This window comes from Buteo buteo, chromosome 12, assembly GCF_964188355.1.
Source record: "Buteo buteo chromosome 12, bButBut1.hap1.1, whole genome shotgun sequence".
NCBI lineage: Eukaryota > Metazoa > Chordata > Aves > Accipitriformes > Accipitridae > Buteo > Buteo buteo.
Genome location: NC_134182.1, coordinates 30,380,292 through 30,399,697, shown reverse-complemented (window position 1 = coordinate 30,399,697; position 19,406 = coordinate 30,380,292). Strand labels below are relative to the sequence as shown.

Below are 19,406 nucleotides of genomic sequence, written 5' to 3'. Positions count from 1 at the left end.
AGCTCTCAGGCCTGTCAGGAACTCCTCTCTCCAAGTAGAAGCTTTTGAAATTCAGGTTCTTCAATTCTTTCCATCTTCTTTTTTAATCTCTTTATAATTGTTAGATTGATGCAATCAATATTTCTTCTACACATTTTCTAAGATAGACATGTTTTTAATTAATGCCATATAGATTAATCAGGAGCTTCCAGTGCTGAAACCATTATCTATTAAAATGTGAGGCTCACTTGATGTTCAGAAGAGTACAGGGTGGAATTTCTGCTAGATGCTCCTCTCTGGTACACATAGCCAGTGAGGAAAATTTTCCTTATGTTTTGTTTTCTAATCACAGTGTACTTTGTGCTTCGTGAGTGGGTGTTTTGTGTGGGTTGTCTCCTCCTCTTCAACTCTTACTGCCTGAAGTTCACTGTTAGTGTCTTAAGTGAATTTAGTGCCTTAAGCGAATTAAGTTTGTCCCCTGATGTGTGACTTTATCACTTGTTTTATCAAACACCCTGCAAAAAAATGGTGAGGTAATTGCAGGTGCAACAGTGCAAACGCCCTCCCAAGATACTGGCTGAATTATTAAAAGCAATGCTTAAATGACAGTTTAGTCCTTCTTTAGAGTAATAAAAACACTTAGGACAAGGTCTGCAATATACTTCCTACACAGAAGTAATTTTAAAACATCCTCCAAAATTTATATGACATTTTGAGAAAGGAGTGTATCTTCTGTGTCTTCAGGTCAAGTGTTACAGATAATATCAGTTATGGTAAACCATGTGATATAATTTAGAGCTCCAGAAAGTAAAATGCCCTAGATCCTTTAGCCTGAGAGAGGAAAAAAAATGATTAATCATCTGGGAGCTTCCTTAAGATACAGAAGCACACTACATTACAAGAGTGAAGTAGATGTCAATTAACCATATTCACTATGTTTTTATGATGGATTGTTACTTACTGAACTGCATTGAAGCAGTAATAAACCATGACAATGGTGAGATCAATTCCAAACCCCTTTATTGTGCATTTCTTTGGTTGTAGTCGTGTTTCAGCTGACATCCACTTGGTAAAATGAGCTGCTGCTTTCCCTCATACCCCAAGCTATGAGTTCGGCACCACTTTGTGAAACACAGTTTGTGAGGCAGAGGTAGGTTTACTGTATAAGAATTATTGATGTGTCTCTGAAAGGAGGATTTATGTCTTTGGGCTCTGTCAGACAGGAGGGGGAGACGCGTCCTTGGCACTTTTACCCAAAGACAGAAGGTGCTCACGAGGCCAGCGGTTAGGGCTGAGACATAAAAAAAAAAATGCTAGAGCACATAGCCTGCAGTGGTGGCATTTTAGCATTTAACACGCACATGGTGGCAAAAGAAGTCAGTAACCGTGTGCAAATATTTATGGCAGCCCCTGAGAGATCATGGCCATCATATCTAACTGTGCAGTGCTGTGTCTGTGATGTGTGGCACCGCTAGCCCTCCCAGGAGTCTGGGCTGTTGATATGAGGAAAGTGTTACTCCCTTCCTCTCAGCATGGACTGGTATGCATGTGCATGCAGTAATCTTGGTGGAGAAAGGAGGTTATTTTGTGCTTATAGTCTCTAATAAAGGCAATTAATGTGAAAACTGTTTCTTCCGTGTGTATAGAAAAAAAAAGGTTACCTCTGAGTGTTAACCTTGTGTTAACCTGTATTATGTAAAGTTACTCTGCCAAAATATACGGACTCAGAGACAAAAAGAATTTATAAAAAGAATTTATAAAAAAATAAAATTTAAATTTTTATCATACAGTGGACACATAATTTCACAAAGTTTCATGTAATGAATGTCTTATGCATTCCTTTTCTATTTGTTTTTAATTAATGAAATAATGAAGCTATTGATACTGTTGCATTCTGAATCGGTGATTTGAGATGAACGTGTTTAATGATGTAGCTTCAGATTTTTTTCCAAAATATAATGCATTACTTTTATGTGCAATAAAGGGATAATATTTAATGCCTCTTTAGTTATAGTTATCATAAAAAGTTAGAGTTTTTAACATCAGCTGGTCACAAGCAAGCCTCTTCTCCTACCCCTTATTCCTGCTTCAGTTCCTGCTTTTTCCTCCTAAGCCCGTACAGTTTAGGTCACAGGTAGACACCCTGACTCTTAGCAAGGTTGTGCTACTGGTAGACCTCTGTGCAGCAATTAACTATAAACAGCCTTATTAGTCAATTTCTGTATAGGGTATACATACATATATATATATATATCTATGTATATATACATGTGCACTTGTAGTATTTTGCTAAGAAAAAATGCTGTTTCTGTTAAAGCTTTGCATGCAGAATCGATGATTACAGTAAAATTCACTCTTTCTTTTGTTTCACTGGAGTACAGATAGCGATATTTCATTCTGCTGAAACTATTAAGGTACAATAAATTCACTGACAAAAAACAAAATTGGGAAAACATCTCCACATTATGATCTATTTAAAAATGCCTTGAATTAGCTCCTTCAGGGCAATGCAAATTACTCTGGCTCTGTTTTTAAGACTATTTCTTGGAAATAAGTTCCAAAGAAGCTTACTTAGAGTGATTGAGTTAACAACAAAAACAAATTTGGATTTCAGTCGAAAAATAGAAACTGTGGGAACTATAAACAATGGTGCTGCCACCCTAATCACTGTGGACAGAAAAAAGTGCTGTAAGGAAAACGTGTTTCATGCTAACATAATACATATTTAATTTCCCTCATTTAATGTGAAGAAAATTAGATAAATTGATGCAGTCTGTAAATCCAAAATTAAAACCACATGTGTAAAATAAATTCGGACAATTTATAAGTTGGAATAAGTGTGCTTTCTTCTAAAAAGGGTATGAATAAGCTCAGCACATAACCTTTTTTTATACATAACAGATGTTATGTTGAAACTATCCCCTGTGGAGTTTGTTTCACAGTTAAATACATGACCTGTTTGTCATTTTTCATATGTCATGAGTTCATGTTGTTTAGCTCTGTCAAATCAAATGTGAGGTTATGGATTTTGCCTAGTTTTTCTAAAGTCCGGTGCAGAGGACTTGCTTGTCAAACTATCCGGTGGACACCCTGGCGATGTTCAGCACATATGAAAATAAGGGAAAGTGAAGTCAGCAGCAGAGGAGTTGCAGGGACAGCAAAATATCTCCAGTTTCAGGGAGGAGCTGTTCAAGCAAACCTTCGTAACTACATGTTTTCCTGATACTGGGCAAAACTGTTAGTGAAAGATAAGTAAATAAGTGTGTAGTTACATGTGTCTGCAGCAGTTTAGGAGCCTCCTTAACTCCCCTGAATTCATGCTTCAACATTCTGACTCTTTCACACAGACAGAAATAATACAGGTAGGAAATTAAGCACATTTTAAGCACCTCTTATTCTCTCCCATGGGTTTTCCTCATGTCTGTAACAGAGATGCAGACTGTTAATATTTTTTCTCTAGATGAAGCCCATGCTTGTGACCCTGTTTTGCCCACTTTCAGTGGAGAGCAGAGCAAGGTTCATCAACGAAGTAGCCACAGGGTGTACACTTGAGTCCCCACTGAAGCCCGGCCAAAGAAGCACTCCTTCCAATAGGTGGAAGCATCTTCTAGCCAGAAGATAAATGCAGGCTGCTTGTCTGTGAGATAAGCAATGCCTGTCAGGCCAGTGGAGGGGCAAATAGCATGTCTTTTTGACCAAATGAAAAATTCAGGTGATTATTGCTGGAGGAAGGGGAATGGGTATTGTCAGAGCTGTAATACGGAGTAAAGGATAGGAGATATGGGTACAGGAGAACTATTATGGTAGGAAGAATCAGTGGGAAGAGAACAGGGTAGGAAAAGGAAATATCATTTTACGTTGATAATGCCTCTCTGTATTACCTGACCTAGGAATGCTTGTCCTAGGTTCTCGATCCTGAAGAGGATATTTGTTTAGTGACAGTTCCCCTAGTCCCACACTATTGATATAATGCAGTCAAGCCTCTCTAAAGTATTGATTTTCAAGGTAAACATTACAGAAATATCATACCTGCAAGCAGTGACGTTGAGTACCATTCATGTGTAGCCAGCCTGAGGCATTGCTAAGCCTACACAGACTTACACACTGCAAATACAGTGGGACCTGCATCTCTTCAGGACTCCCTGCATGTGTGTTCTGCAAACTCCATTTTTGGAGGGTTTTCAAGAAAACAGGAACAGAGCTTCTCTTTCTTCATGCTTAGGAACTTACTTTTTAGTTTGGAGGTTGAAATTGTACCTAATACCCTATTCCCATAGAGAAGCTTCTAGGACAGTCCTTAGAAATAAACCTGGCTTCCTCTACCTCCCTCTGAAGAGTTTTGTGATAGAGCCTTTATCCACGTGTTTTCTTTTCATGTTCTTTGAGCACAATGATCCTGTTTTCACTACAAGCTTTTTCTTTCTGAAATACTGTGATCAGCAAGTCAATCCTAGTCACTCTGAAAAGGATCATTACTTATTCATTAATTATGAATTATTCATAAGTCATTACTTATTACTTAACCTTCAAAAGCAAGCAGAAGGTCATACGACAATAGGACTTTGTGCATGTGACTTATTTACAAAAGCTGCTAAGAAAAAATAAGAATATAAGTTCCCCCCAAGTTTGTTAGCTCCGTATCTGACAAGGAGAAAAGATCTTTCCTGCTTTCAGGCTCTCTGTATTATCCCTGGTGAAGCTGACAGCTTTTGCTATCATTGCCCTGGAAGCCTGAACTGTTCCCTATGCTTCTGTCTCCACCAGTTTCCCAAAGCCCCGAAAGGTTTAATATTCCCTAATCTCTCTGTCCTCTGACTTAGCAGTTATGTCATGGGCTGGACAGGGCCAAGGAGCTGTTCCTGTGTGGCTGTTGGATTGGCATTTATTATTTGCTTGGGTGCTTCTAAGTAGCTTCATTACTTTTCTTTCTCTGTCTGAAAACCTGTAATATTTAATTCCATAGCAATTTGCTTTGATTGCAAACACACAGAGGTTGGCACTGAATTCAGAAAATACGCAGTGTATTTTCATAACTATGCAGTGTTTCCTTGTTCAGCTTGGCAGTGCACTCTGCCTCAATAGAAGAAGGTAAATTTGAAGATGGCCGTAAAGGTATTCTTAACAAAGAAGAAAGAAAGAAAGAAAGAAAGAAAGAAAGAAACACTCCTGCTATCTAGATAGGAAGAATGTCTTCTACCAAAACAGTCAGGTGAATGGCAATGAGAGAAGACTCCTCAGCTCTGGCTATGGTTTACTGAGATTGTTAAATAGCTGTATGCCAGTTGTATTAGAAGAATCTCCTTTAAAAAGGCTGAAAGAAAAAAAAATGTGGAGGATGAACTGAAAGGGAAAGTCAATGAAAAGCTGAGAAGCTGGGAAGTCTCAGGGAGACTGCTGCAAGGAGCTGGGGTTCTCTTTGTGACTCTCACAAAGCCAAAACTTCCTCACCTGTGAGAGAAGTTGTTAGTCCTGTATATCTGTGTCTTTCTTGTTTGGTTGGTTTTGTACCTACTATAGATATGTTCTCATTTAACATTCAGAAATAATTAAATTTCACCAAGTTATTCTTGTGTTGATCTAAACCACTTTAAATTAAAGAGTAAGTGCCTTTCTGAATGATGTGTAAAACATCAAGTGTTAGAGGATCTGTTGCTTCTTCCAAAGGTTTTCCTAGTGGATGACTATTTTCTGTGACAATGTGTGCATTTTGCTTGTTTCAAGACATTTATTTCAGCTTCAGGCCACTAACTCCAGCGTTTTTCTTTGACAGAATGAAGATCCTTTTAGTATTTTCTCTTTTTGATAGCACATATACACTAAATAGATTATGGGTCAGTTTTCTTTTGAGTAAGGTGGAAAAAATACAGTTTGGAAAAAAAATAGCTCTCTATTCTGCAGCTACTCTGAATTTTCTATTTCTTTTACAGCATTTCCACCAGAATTGCATATATTTGTTTATTATAACTTCTTCCAATTTTGTCTGCAGAGATAAAATTACCTTCTCCCTATATATGTGTGTATACATAGCCCTTGTTCATATGGCTTATTGGTCTTGTAACCCTTTTATGAAAGCATTGCTCTAGGAGCATCTCTTAGTCTGCTTGAACCAATAGGTCTTCTTCATATTAACTACTTTCTAGGTTGGGTACCTGCCCAGTAAATAAAGACCACCTTTAAAATAATGTGTCATGCAGATCCTGAAACCAGGGCCTTCCAGACCAAATGCTCCCCCAGAGGAGGTACACAGACTTCTGTGGGATTTTTTGTGAGGTCAGAGATCTCATTTTGTGCAGCTGATTACAGGAACGGCCTTGCCCTAGGAAATTCTATCCACATGTCCTTTACCATTAATTTGCATGCAGTCTTACGTATAATATACCCCTTTTGCTTCTCTGCTGTGAAACTCACCTGGTGGCACCAAAATGAAAAAGAAAAAAAAACCCCACACTATCACCAACATTTTTGTTAATTTTGCGTTGTCAGTTGTCATTGCTGTTTATTAAAAAGATTTTATGTGCAGCCTGATTTTCACTGCCTCCTTGTTCTGCGCTTAGGGCAGAGAAAATATGTCAGTAAATATTGAACAGCAAAGCTGTATTATGACTGACAGTTATCCTAATTCTTTGAGATACACTGGTATCAGTAAAGTAATGTCTGTTCAAGAATGAAGTGCCTCATTTCACTTTGTTTTGATTGCAGAGCTGATTTGGTTCAATCAAAGAGTGATGGCTGGTATCATTTTTAAGGCAGGTGTCATATGTGCTTTGTTTTTTAGTCCTGTGGTCCAAAATTGCAAATAATTGATCTTCTGTGGCATGGTCATCTCTAAATATAATGATGTAAGAGCACAAATACAAGAACAAATCATTGGGTCATCTGTCTCAGATGCATCCAGCAGAACCTGTTCCCAAATGCCTCTTGACCTGCCATAGAAGCTCCCACCAGCTCCAGGGCAACCTTGTGGGTAAATAGAGGGTCCAGAGAGACCAGCCAGCTGTTGTAGCAGGCTACCTGTGGTCTTCAGCTATCTCTGCACTTTTGGCAGGCTTGTCTCTGCCCCTCTACTAAGTGGATGTCTGCTCTGAATCTCTGCCACCACCCTTCACCTCAGTTTTACTTTACATCTGTCCCAAGTGCTTCTATCCTGGTCATGCTCACCCACATTTCTTTGTCTTTTTTTCTCTGCTTGAGCTGTCGCTTTCTTAGTGCTCCCTTCCCCCACCTTGTCCCATCTCAGCCTCTTGTTCTCTCTTTCCTATCGCAAAACTAACATTTGCTGTGATTGCATTGCTCACCGCACTCATTTTTTATAGCACTTTTGTACCTATATTTTTTACCTCATCTATAAACTCTTCAGGATAGCTATGGTCTTTTTTTGTGTATCTCTGCATACTACAAAATCCTACAAAGCTCATCTTTTACATGGTTTTAGCCACTACTGTAGTAAACATGATTAATAATACTAACACCTACTGTAATGTACTTGGTTTATAACTGCACCATAAAGGAAAATTACTTACTCACCCAGCTACTGATTGTACTTTGTGTTTTGTCTACTGTAACTGTAGATATATGTCTCCCTCTATAAAATACTTTAATAACCTAAATTTTTCTGGGCTGAAATTGTAACACTGATCTATTCCTTAGTTTTCTCAAGCCAAGTGAGTCCAGCTAGTTTGACCTCACTGAAGTTTGTCAGATTGCCCCTGAATCAGGTAGAATAGCTTGTCTGATCATAAGAATGTTATTTAATTGCTAGTATTACTACAATGCCCAGGAGCTTTCTTGCACAAAGCACAGTAAAATACCAAAAAGAAAAAGAAAAGAAGATAAACTGTCCCACTGGCTTACAATTGAATACAGGGAAACAATGAAAAACTACTCACTGTGCCCACACCAGATGCACGATTTATATACATTGTCTGGGTTTTTTGGAAGTCATCATGGTGGAGGAAAACTTTAGGGAGACATTTCAAGGAGCCTAAGCAGGGGTGGGTTTATGATTTGTTTTGTGCTGCCTCAAGTGTTTGAGGACTTCATCTATCAGGGTACCAGTCTGGCTCCAGAAACCTTAAAAAATCGTAATGTTAGCTGGAAAAAAATGTTTTGTGTTCCTTTCCAAAGCACTGAAGAGCTGTGGGCTCACACAACCTCAGTGTGATATAGCACATCTTTGTGCTCTAAATTATGGTGAAATTGGGTCTGGCATAAACCCAACCCAAAATTAAGGCATCTAGAGTGGCTCCCTTTGAAGATACCTCAGCAGCTGCATTTACCACTTGTTGAGAACAAAGAAGCAGAATCTATGCACTAATATTGTTATTAGCATTGTATGCATATTACCCACACCTGTGTACCTCTGCAAATGCTACAGAATGTAACGGGTCTTGGTAACCTATCTTTTATATGCTCTGTTAGCAATCCTAGTCATGTCTGTTCCCCACATGAATACTTCTCTCGCATCAGGGTAGTCTCATACATTCATTTGTTGCATTTTTGGTCTTTTGTTCTGAAAATAACATGGTTGTGGTTTTCTGCAGCAAGCCCTTACAGAACTCATTTCTTATATTACTCTGTTATTTTGAGAAGAGTAGGGAAAATATTCATCTCCTGTAAGCTGAATTATACTGCCATGTTGTCATAAAGAAAATACTAAAATTAATATTTACCAAAAATCCCATCTTTATACAACTTTATACAACTGTCTAAGCTAACAAAGCAAATGATGCACCATACCTCACTAGTGTTTTCTAGTATTAAAAAACCATGAAAGCTTGAAAATAAAATTCTGCTCTGAATATAGAGCTGTATATATTGTATGTATTATATATACAAGCCTTCTCAGAATAGTAGTACAAAGGATTGCTTATGGTGTTGGTTAGGTGAAGTTGAAATCATGGCTTCACTAAGACAAAAACTGATTCTAATATTGAAGGAAATTTCTGTGGTCTACAGCAGCATTGTAAATTCTACAGGTGCTTGAGAATTTGTGCTGTAAAATCAGGTTTTCCTGTTGATTATCAGCTGCCCAACCGGACTGGTTGCAAAGCCCTTACTGATAGACATACTGCCCCGTTCTGAAACTGAACTCATACTGATTTGCTTTTCGAAATAGAATTCAAAATCTAGATTTTTGAAGTTCCTATAAATGATAAAAGTAAGACAACACAGTGATTTTTAGACTGACAACATAAAGTACAGTATATGCAGGTAATTACAGACAATTGAAGAACACCTGGCACACAGTAGCTGAAATACAGATAATATTGAATAGAAACCATTTTCACCCAAAATGAATTGACAAGTAAAGAAATGAGCCCAAAGATATGAGTTTTCATACTTTTGGAAATATGTTGCAAACTCTTTTCACCTTCCAAATCCTTTTCCCTTCCCAAATATTTAAACTTTGCTATTTTTTAATAGGGTTCTCATCATTGAAATGAACAAATGCTTTAAAACTATTAGTTAACTTTATAACTTCTCTACGATTCTGGTATTATTCCTTATTTAATTTATTTTTTTAAATAATAGGGAGACAAATTAAAATCTTGATCCAAGCTATGTGGGAGCAAGGTTATTCATAAAATGTCATCTAGAACTCCCTTAAAACTGACTTAGGGAGTTCAGTTGTCTTCTATGGCTAATATACTTGAGAAGATATATGTAGGTTGCCTGATAAATGGTAGGTAGGTATACCCAAGATATTTGCAACATGATTGTTCTGACATACATTTAGTCTAGAATTTATGTCCCCAGTGTTTTCCCATATGAAAGCTAGGCATCTTGTCTCAGCTAGTGGACATCCTAGAGAGAGGTGCTTCAGGAATGGGTGGTTCATCCAGCAATGGGTGGTAATGAAGGCATGTGAGGTGAATAAGTCTCCAGAGGAAGGTTTTGTCTGTGAGCCATTTCCTTCTGAGGCTGAAGGCCAGACATTAGCAGTCTCACTGAATTCCTATTAATGAATATTTATCTATGTGCCAGTATCCTAGTCTATTTGTATTTGCTTAAATACATTCTCTCCATAATTTCAGCTAGGAAAAATTATCTTTCAACTCTGAAGCTACTATGCTTGTGTTGTCTTGTACAATTAAACTACCATAATATTACTTATAAACTTCTGTGGTTTTAGCTGTTTTATACCAGTTTGCAAAGCTGAAGAAAGTCCCTGCCTGTAATTTCAGCGATAAGGCACCTGAAGTGTAGATTTAAAGATTTTCCCCAAGTAATGCAAATGGTTACTGGCTTATGAAAAGCAACCTGTGTCTTCACAGTCTTGGTCTAGTGCTGTAATCGTTAGGGAAAAAAATACACTTTATAATATTCAATAGTCTAAACCCCTCACCCTGTAAGTTTGTAAATACTTCTTGTGCTTTACTTTGACACATGCAAGTAATCACACCAATTTAAAGCTAATCAAATTTAGAGGAGTTTACAGGCTCACAACCTGTTATTGTATGTAGTTGTATTTAATTCAGGTAAAACTTTTCATTGTTTTTGACAATGCTGATTACCATTGTTAATTGCCAGGACACCTTAAGAAAAAGATTAAATTGTATTCTAACCTTCAAAATACAGAGTGAAACACCTTGAAAAGATACAAAACTTCTGCTGCAGATTTCTTTGACAGCAGGGAATAATGTCCGTATTGTCCTGAGAATAAATCCCCTAAGAGGTGGAAGATAAAGAATGTGGAGAAAAAGACCAGGGAAGGAGGTAGCTTTGCTGCATCTTTTAAACAAGGTAGCCAGCACTTTGCTCTCAGAACTGTGGTGGTACTGAGATAGAAAAAACCCTCACAGTTATTTTCCATTACAATAATGCAGGAAAAATTAATTGTTTCATATCTTATGGAAATGTTCTGAAATGAAAAATGTTGTGAGATGAAACGTGGGAGGCCCAGGTCCTCTCATTCCTGCCTTTGGATATCATTTGACTCATCGTGAGTCTAACAGACTCACAAAAATGTCGTCAGTCACACCAAATGACAGCTTTAGTAGAACAAGATTATGGAGAGTCACAGACACAGCTGCAGTGTTCAGGTACCTTAATTGGTCCCACCCATGACAAATGCATCATTTCTTGTAGCATTTGATGGATTAAAACTGTATAGGCACCACTGAAACATACTAGTTTTGGGGTGACATTCAGTGTTAACGAAAGCATAAAATGAACATGAACTAGTTCGCAGGCATTTTACAATTACCTAAGAAAACTGGAATGGTCAGGATAGACATCCTTCTTCTTACGTAAGAAAGCACTTTGGCAGCTGAGCTTTTATAATGTTAGACTATCATATTATTTTCAAGTTGACATGCTTGATATTACATTTTGTATGTTTTCTCAAAAGAATAGAAGTACCTTTCTGCCAGATGGTCCTATTGGCTGGTCAGTTTGGAACTAAATATGCTTTCTTTAATGAAGGTATCATAGCTCTCTTGCTGATTAGACCATGGATCCATTACCTGATACTTTTTTCTGCTGAAGCTCTGTTTACACTCAATGGGAAGACAACATTCTCTTACCCTCATAGTTGTGTATCATATTGTGGGGTAATAGAAATTTCCCTGCCTTCTATCGGGTGAGAAATAACTCTTTCTAGTGCAGCCTGAAAATATGCCTCTGGCATATTGCTAACTTTCATCTGTCCAGATATACTGATAGTCAGGGCTTCTGAAAAAGGATCTGCCTGTGGTGCTTTTGAGAACCCCTGACTGGCTGTATGCAGAACAGCTTAAGGGGTCTCTTGCTTCTTGCAGCAGCAGTATTGTGGTTACGAGAAATGTTCTGAACTTCTGCAAGTGTTACAATAAAGGCATTTCAGCAAAATGGAAATACATGTTCTGTTCAAAACCTTAACTTGACTTCACACCTTCTGAAGGGTGGGTGATTTGCCTTTAAGGAAGAGGAATGCAAGATCACAGTCCGACTGCAAAATGGTAATGAAATATCGGCATGATAGAATAAATCACTGACACCGATGCTTAAGAACCCTTACTCAGTTTAGCTTGGTTTAGGCCTAAATTCTATTCTCCTTCGTAGATATTAGACTATTTCAGTATGCCATGCTATCTGAAATGACACCTCAATTAGCATTTACTTTCTAATGTGTGTTTTCTGAAAGACCTTTAGGACCAAATTCTGTCCCACACAGTCTTTCTGATTTAAAAGGTCATTAGAATCTGCCTGAACATCTCCTTCTGCTGTTTTTCTCTCAGGCCTGGAAAAGGTTAAGAGGCATTTGTTGGCTCAGTGAGACAGATGACTCATAACTTCTGGATATAAGAGGGGGAAGTGGCTGCCTGAAAAGATAGAATCTAGGGTGTGGGCTCCAAAGTCCCAAAGTAGTCATCTTAGCAACAGGCTCAATAAAATGAAATGGCATCAACAGAAGTTTTGAGCTGAATTTATCTTACTTTCTTCGTTAATAAAGGCAAATCTCTGAAAGGCACTGGAATAGGATTTTATGTAACGTGGACTCTGTAGAGAGCAACTGACTAAGGTTCATATTCACAGAAGGGAGATCCAAAGACTAATACAAAAGGTTTATGCCAGATGAGCAGAGCAAGATCAGAATAGTGAACTAAGTGATTACACCAGTAAACTTGCATAACCCAGTTTATACACTTTTCTTAAGTTTTGTGGGGTTTCTTGCAAGTATTTTGTTGAAATTTCTTTTTTCCTCTATATGAACTAATGCCTGTGTTCTACCTTGGCCTCGCTGAAACAGGTACATAGCATGCAGCATGCCTAGAAACAGAAATATATATACCTTTGGGTTTTTTTTCTGTGTGGGATACAAAAGAAATGCATTCAAAGTGAACATAAGAGAAAAATAAGAGAAAAGTAAACGGAAATCATTTAGCTGTGTTTTCCCTCTGACATTCTGATTTCCCGCATGGAAAAACGTCTCGGTGTATATCATAAAAACAATCTCTTATATGATTATCTCCATGCCACTGCTAAATTCAATTTACCCTTCTTTAAAGCATCTAGCTGCTGAGCAGACTTTTCTTTGTTTCTGAGCTCAAATCATCTCTTCTGTCTGCAATCCACATCAGGTTGAATTTTTCTCCCATTCCATCATAACACTTTTGATGAGATTCTGATTCTCATTATCTTCAGAGGACCAAGCCTAACAGCGCAACTCCTTTTATAAAGTTCGTATGTTCCTACAATCTCATCTCCTCAAGAGACACTGGTTTCTGTTATATTCAACTGATTATGTTGTCCTGACCACAGCTGAAATTCATGTCTGTGTTTAGCAACTGCTGTCTTTGCTATAGATGGATTTTTATTTTGCTAACAAACTTGTTAGCAAATGTGTGTTTGCAGTAACAGGAATTGCTTCTAATCCCTTGTAGTTTTACTTTATTGCTTCAAATGCTTCCTTTGAAATTAAGGCATATGTAAATCTTTCACATCAATCATCCTCAGTAACGTTAGCATTTTGACGTAAGATTGAAAGGTTAGGTAGAGTGCAAGAACACGCATGGGGAGGACAAAGCTATCCCTGAGCCTGTGATGTGCAATTTGGGGAACAGAAGCAATGGGACATTGTTTTGCAAGCCGTTCCACTTTGTAGCAGTTCAAAGTCAAAGCAATATGGATACAAGATCTTTGGGCTTTTTATCAATTTAAATATTTGTGAGTAGGTAACAGCAGTGGATGTGTAGCCAGAGCTTATTGTATTCCACTAATACCTATTTGCCACAACATTTATGGATTGTTGGGATGGGAATATATACTAAGGAACTAGGAATATATTCTAAGAGAGAAAACAAATCTTGCCTTGAATTCACCTGCTGTTTACCAGGAGGTCTTGTGGTACTTTAATTTGAGATACAGCTCAAGCTCACAGTCTGCCATCATCCTAGTTATCTTTGTTCTCTCTGCTTTTACAGCCCCTGTAAACTATTTATTTCTCTAGGCATTCTAGCCCATCTCCTTGTCTTACCGTGTACAATCAATATTCATGTAAATGTGATTTTAGAAATGAAGTTTCTGCAACCTGTTTCTGTTTTTTAATTCAATGAGATTTTATGTTAAATTTTGAATTTTATGTAGCTCCTGATGTCTTAAGAGTTTATATTCACAGCTTCCATCTGCCAGGCTAACCTAAGAGTGCCATTCCTTCAGTCCTTTTTTTCAAAATTGATTTCTTTTTCTTCTTCAAGAAATAACTCAAATTGCCCTCAGTTGAGTGGTTCTAATTAAGAAATATGAACAGCATTTCATATTTTGCCACTCTTTGGCAAAAAAAGATGGAAATTTACACCTAAGCAATCAGTTCATTGCATAATTCTTGCTTAATGTTCCCCTTACAAGTGTTGTAAACGAGACAATGGCAAACAGGTGCAGTCGCAAAAGGGTATGGCTCATACAAGTGATCTCTGTCAAGCACAGAATTCCTTTTCTGACATTTTCTGAGTGCTTCAGAGTCTTAGATTCAAATTCAGAAGGAGCACATTGGTTTTATAAAAACTAAACTTAGAAAACTAAGTGCCAGAGTCCTCTCTTAGGCCATTTTTCATTAATATGACACAATTAGCTTAACATAAGCCATCTTTGATTTACATTAGAGTGAGAATGGAATCTGCGAGGCAGTATTTTCTTATGTAGAAAATTAAATATTCTCTGAATACTATTTTTTGCTCTCATCTCCAAATAATTAATGCTATTGTATTTCCATAGTATTCAGTGCCACACAGAACTATGTAGACATAAGACACGTCTGTTACAGTTACCACTTTTTAGGGTAATTGACTAAAGCACTCAGTGAAAAAAAAGAAATCATTAGCACAAAATCTGGGGACACCTACCAGAATATCCAGTCAATTATTTGCCAAGCCTCAGGTGCCCCACTTTCCCCTTTATCTCTGCCCTCTTCACTGTATTCTATTATAAACACAACAAATACACTCTCACCCTTCCTTGGAACTGCACTGGACAGGAGCTTCTTCCCTGAAAACAGTTTATTCCATTAAGAAATCACTATAATGTCTGCTAAATTTTGTAGCGTCTAAACCTCCTCATCCAGTCCCTTGCCTCTTATGCATGTCATGGCACTTAACTATACTTCTCTTATCCACAGACTAAATACATCTCCTGTGTCTGCTACGAAACCTCCTGCTGGAGCACCTTTCCCTTGCTGTCTGCATAACACAGTAATGAAAAGAGACATTCAGCACCATAAATCTTTTCTTTCACTACACTGAGGTCATCCCCAACCCTCACTCAGGTACATCATCCCATGAAGTGATATTTCTCCCTCTAATCACCAGCACAACCTGCTCAGCAGCTCAGCCTTGCCTGTGCACCATTCGTTACAACTGTACCATACAGCTCACATGGTGGCATCCTCACAGATAATCCATCTGCGTCAGCCTGGCTGATGCCCATTTGGGAGGGAAAGCTGGATGGACATGTCTTACTAAGTCATAGGTGCTAAAAGGTTAGGCAGCATTCATCTGAGATGAATAACATGCTATGTCAACATTTTTTTCTTATATATCCTAAATAAAGATTTTGCTTGTAAAAGTTAGTGAGCATTTAGATAACTGTAGTTGTCCTGCTGGTTTGCATTTGACGTAGTAACAGTTGAGTGTATGATACACTCGGTAACTATAAACTTGCTTGTCAGCTCTGGGGCAGTCGGTAGTAATGGAATGAAAGTTTCCCATCATTGGAATATTTTAAGTGTGATGTTGCAAACACAGCCAGTGAGAAATCACAGATAAAATCTGTCCTCTGCATTGTTGACTATCCGTTAAGCAGTAGCACAGGAACTTTTAACATCTGAGAGAAGAAACAATATATGAATTCTTCTCTCTCCTCTTTTTTTACTATCTCCTTCAGGATTCAACACTGCCCACCACAGATCTCATCATTTAACTTCATTAGCATGAATAAAGTTGCCCTCTGTTGCCTATCGTCTTCTGCTTTATAACTGTTTTTATCACAGGCATGTCTGATTGGAACGACACATCTTTCCTTGGTTACAGTACCTGACATACCCTGACAGGTAGATAATGTTAAGCCTCTTGGTCTCTCACATCCAGGTGTTCAGTCATTTTTAACAAGTCACTCACTCTGGCAAATGTTCTCAATTCAGGTAATTTTGAAGTGATCTGTAGAGACTTTCCAGGATCCTTTTAAAATTCAGTTCACCTAGGTCCAGAAAGAATTCAGACTATAAAAGGAAACCATGGCCTTGCAAGTGAACCTTGTGTGGTCTTTACACTTATGTAAGGAGGCAAAAATAACCCTCAAGAGCACCACAGATTCTGGATCCTACGGGTGCGTAAGCTTAGACACAAAAAGAGAGGCAGGGAAGCGTTACCTGTGGAGCATTTATTTAGCAAATTTATTTAGCAAATCACTTTGCTATTTCCTGAATATGCCGGTCAATATTACACAAAGAGGCAGGAGGATGCCTTGCAAAAACTGGGTGAGTTTCCAGTTACTGAGAACATTCAACCCGTGACAGGAGTCGTGCTGTTATTTGCAGGTGTGCATGGAAGGAGGTTTTAATATCTGCCGACCTTCAAGAAAAGCAGTATCTGCTGGGTGATTTGTCCATGAAAATACTGGCTAGAGTGACACCTAAATTTGGTGTCTTTACTATGCTGTATTCCATCAGGAGAGACACCAAATCTGAATGTGTATTTTGGAGAACATTGTGGTAGTAGATAGAACTGATGACCTTCAAAAAGACGTGATTCACACTGTTGGTTGCAATAGAGCTAGTGGTCTGTATATTAAAAGTTATGATGAAAAAGCTGTGTGAGGTTTTTTCTCTACCTGATTTCTGTCACTGTTGTTCACCACTGGGAAAATACCCATGGAGCAGCAGTGACTCAAACACAGGCACTAAGCTGACCTGAGTGAATTCTTGGAGATCTTAGGAAAGAAACTTGGCAAGCAAAAGACTTTGAAGGAAGGCAGCATTTATGCCCATTAGTGTCGAGTCTGCGTTATATTGCATTTCAGCCGGAGATTCTTCTTTGTTTTGTAGTACAGCCTATTTTAACTTGTTTGTTGTAATGAAAGTGAACACAATAAAACATTTATTATAGAAATGTTATAAATAATATTATTTATATAGTAAGACATCAAGGAAGGAAACTTGATGGCTGAAAGAATTGTTGAGTGACCATATGGTCAGCCTTTAAGGAAACAAAAACAACAGTCTGAACTCACCATACCATCCTGGAAAATCTGAGCCTTAAAGTTACTAATCTTGGAGTCTGTCTATCCCGCCTATATCCATTTCTTGTCCCATCGTCTCAGCCATCTGGCCATTGCTGTCAAAATGCTATTGGTGCTGAAAAAGGGGTTTAGAAATACACACTGGAAATAACTGTACTCCTGTCGGAGATGTGCTTGAATGGGTTTTCCTAATCAATTTTCTTCATAATGTTTCCTCAGTCAATAGGAACTGAACTCTTCTGAGAGGTCTAATAAGATTGGCTAAAGATGAAATGAAAAAAACACCCAGAGGGATTGCAAGGGATAACTATTGCCATTACACAAGTATCAGTTCCTCCTTTTAAGCAACACAGGGATCACTGTTCTTCCCCTGAATCAATTCAGAACACGGAGAAGTCCCCACAGTTTCAGACTCATATCTAGTGATTTTCCTTCTTTCATCTGGGCACTGTGGAAAAGTGACATCCTAAGACACAGCTCTGCCCAGTTGTGTGCAGGCCTATGAACCCAACAGCTTGAAAGAGCACCCAAATCCAGCACGCTGTTCTTTCGCTGCCAGATGTGGCAGATTTGCTGCTGCCCAGCCTGTGGACCGGTGGATTGGAGTCAGTGCACAAGAACTGCCATCACTGCAGTTACTTTAGTGAAAGCTTTATCCATTTGGGGGGCCATATCCATTTGCACCACAGCAGAGGCAGATGTGGTAAGTCCTTCTTGTCCTGCCAATAAGATGGCCTTCTCCTGCCTCACTTGTCTTGCCTCACCCTGTAGAGAGGGTTAAGGCTTCAGGTAGTGGAATATCTATGAAAATGCTACTTCTGCCCTTAAATGGAGTCGCAGGCTACAGTCATTGACCAGTGAAGTGTTCCAAGCAGTCTTGGAAACAACAACAACATCAAAAAAACAATGCCTTCCTGTTCCACATTTGTGGTTGCTACAGGTTGTCTTGCTTCATCAAAATGACTTGGAATACTCTGGAAGGTTTATACCCCTCATTCACGTGAATGAGGACACGCAGCCTCATTTACAGTCATGGAAAGAACGTGCTCGAGATTGCAGTTATTATTGTAGTGCAACTCTGCAAGGAGCTGTGAAAGTCAAACCTTTCATAATGGTTCATTTTTCACTTCCATGATGTGGTAGCAGTATTGTCTTTGTGAGTGCCTGTTTTGGTAACCAGAGCAGTAACAGAGCTCAAAACTCTAACAGTTTTACAGTTCAATTCTGTATAGGATCCTATGCTGAAGGGCAAGCAGCATGCGAGTCATGCTGAGGAGAGTGCATCTCATGACAGTGTGCTCATTTGTGTTCCTATTTATACAGTAATTTGCTTTCAGCAATTTAAAAGCAATATAAAGTGTAAATCATAGTTTCCTCCCAGTAAACTAGAGCAGTCAGAAGGAGGCTGAAAGCAACAGGAGCTAAACGGGAGAAGCAATACTGCTGGTGTTTCCCAGCACTCACTTGAGAGGTTCTGCCGGAGTAGTGGGCATGGCCCCACAGCCATTCTCCCACTCACTTGTGCAATGCAAAGGCCAGGTGGAGCAGCAGTTTGGGGAAAATGCAGCCTAAGCATCACCACTGATGCCGTAGTCCTCACATTTCCTCCATCTCTTGTGATGAGACTTGTATTTTGTCTTAATATTTTGTGCATTAGCAATTAGCATTTTTTTCTCCACTTCCCTCCCTGTGGGATGCTTTCCCAAGAGGAAACTTACTTGATTGTTAAAAAATCTCTCTTTTGGAACCATAGTGAGAATCAGATGAAAATTAATTACACTGATTTACATTTAAGAAAGGGGGGTGAATCTGATGTTAAGACTCCAGCAAGGTGTAAGAATTGTCAGTGAAGTCTTACTTTAATTCTGCTAAAAACTTAACTCTCCATTCAGTATATATGACCAGAAATCTGCCCTAGAGGATCAAAATCAGTGTATAATTTCATAAAGATATTATGCTTGAAAAAAATGCATTTGTTAAGACCACACTTATGTAGTGAAATACAATTAGGCATGTATGAAGAAAAAAAATCTTCTTTAAAAAAATCACCCTCAGGATCTCTGCTCACTGTGTGGTAGATACAGACTCAGATCTGAGAGCCCTCTACAGCCCATGCAGAGCTTTTATTTCAAAGGATTTCGGACTGAAACTGTGAGTGGCTAAGGACTGGGACAGTCCACATATTACACCGTACAGATAGGATGGAAACATTCTGG

The 19,406-nt window shown here is 38.5% G+C and overlaps 1 protein-coding gene across 7 annotated transcripts in view; it reads left to right on the top strand.

Annotated features, from left to right (window-relative positions):
* Positions 1–19,406, top strand: part of CHRM3 (cholinergic receptor muscarinic 3) — a 283,715-nt gene that overhangs the window by 191,783 nt on the left and 72,526 nt on the right. Inside the window, exon 1 of one of the 7 annotated variants that reach the window (XM_075042053.1) lies at positions 3,279–3,341. The exons of the other annotated variants lie outside the window; for them this stretch is intronic. The gene's annotated coding sequence lies outside the window, so the exon portion shown is untranslated. Of the gene's footprint in view, positions 1–3,278; positions 3,342–19,406 lie in introns of those variants that run through there. 7 annotated transcript variants of the gene reach the window in all.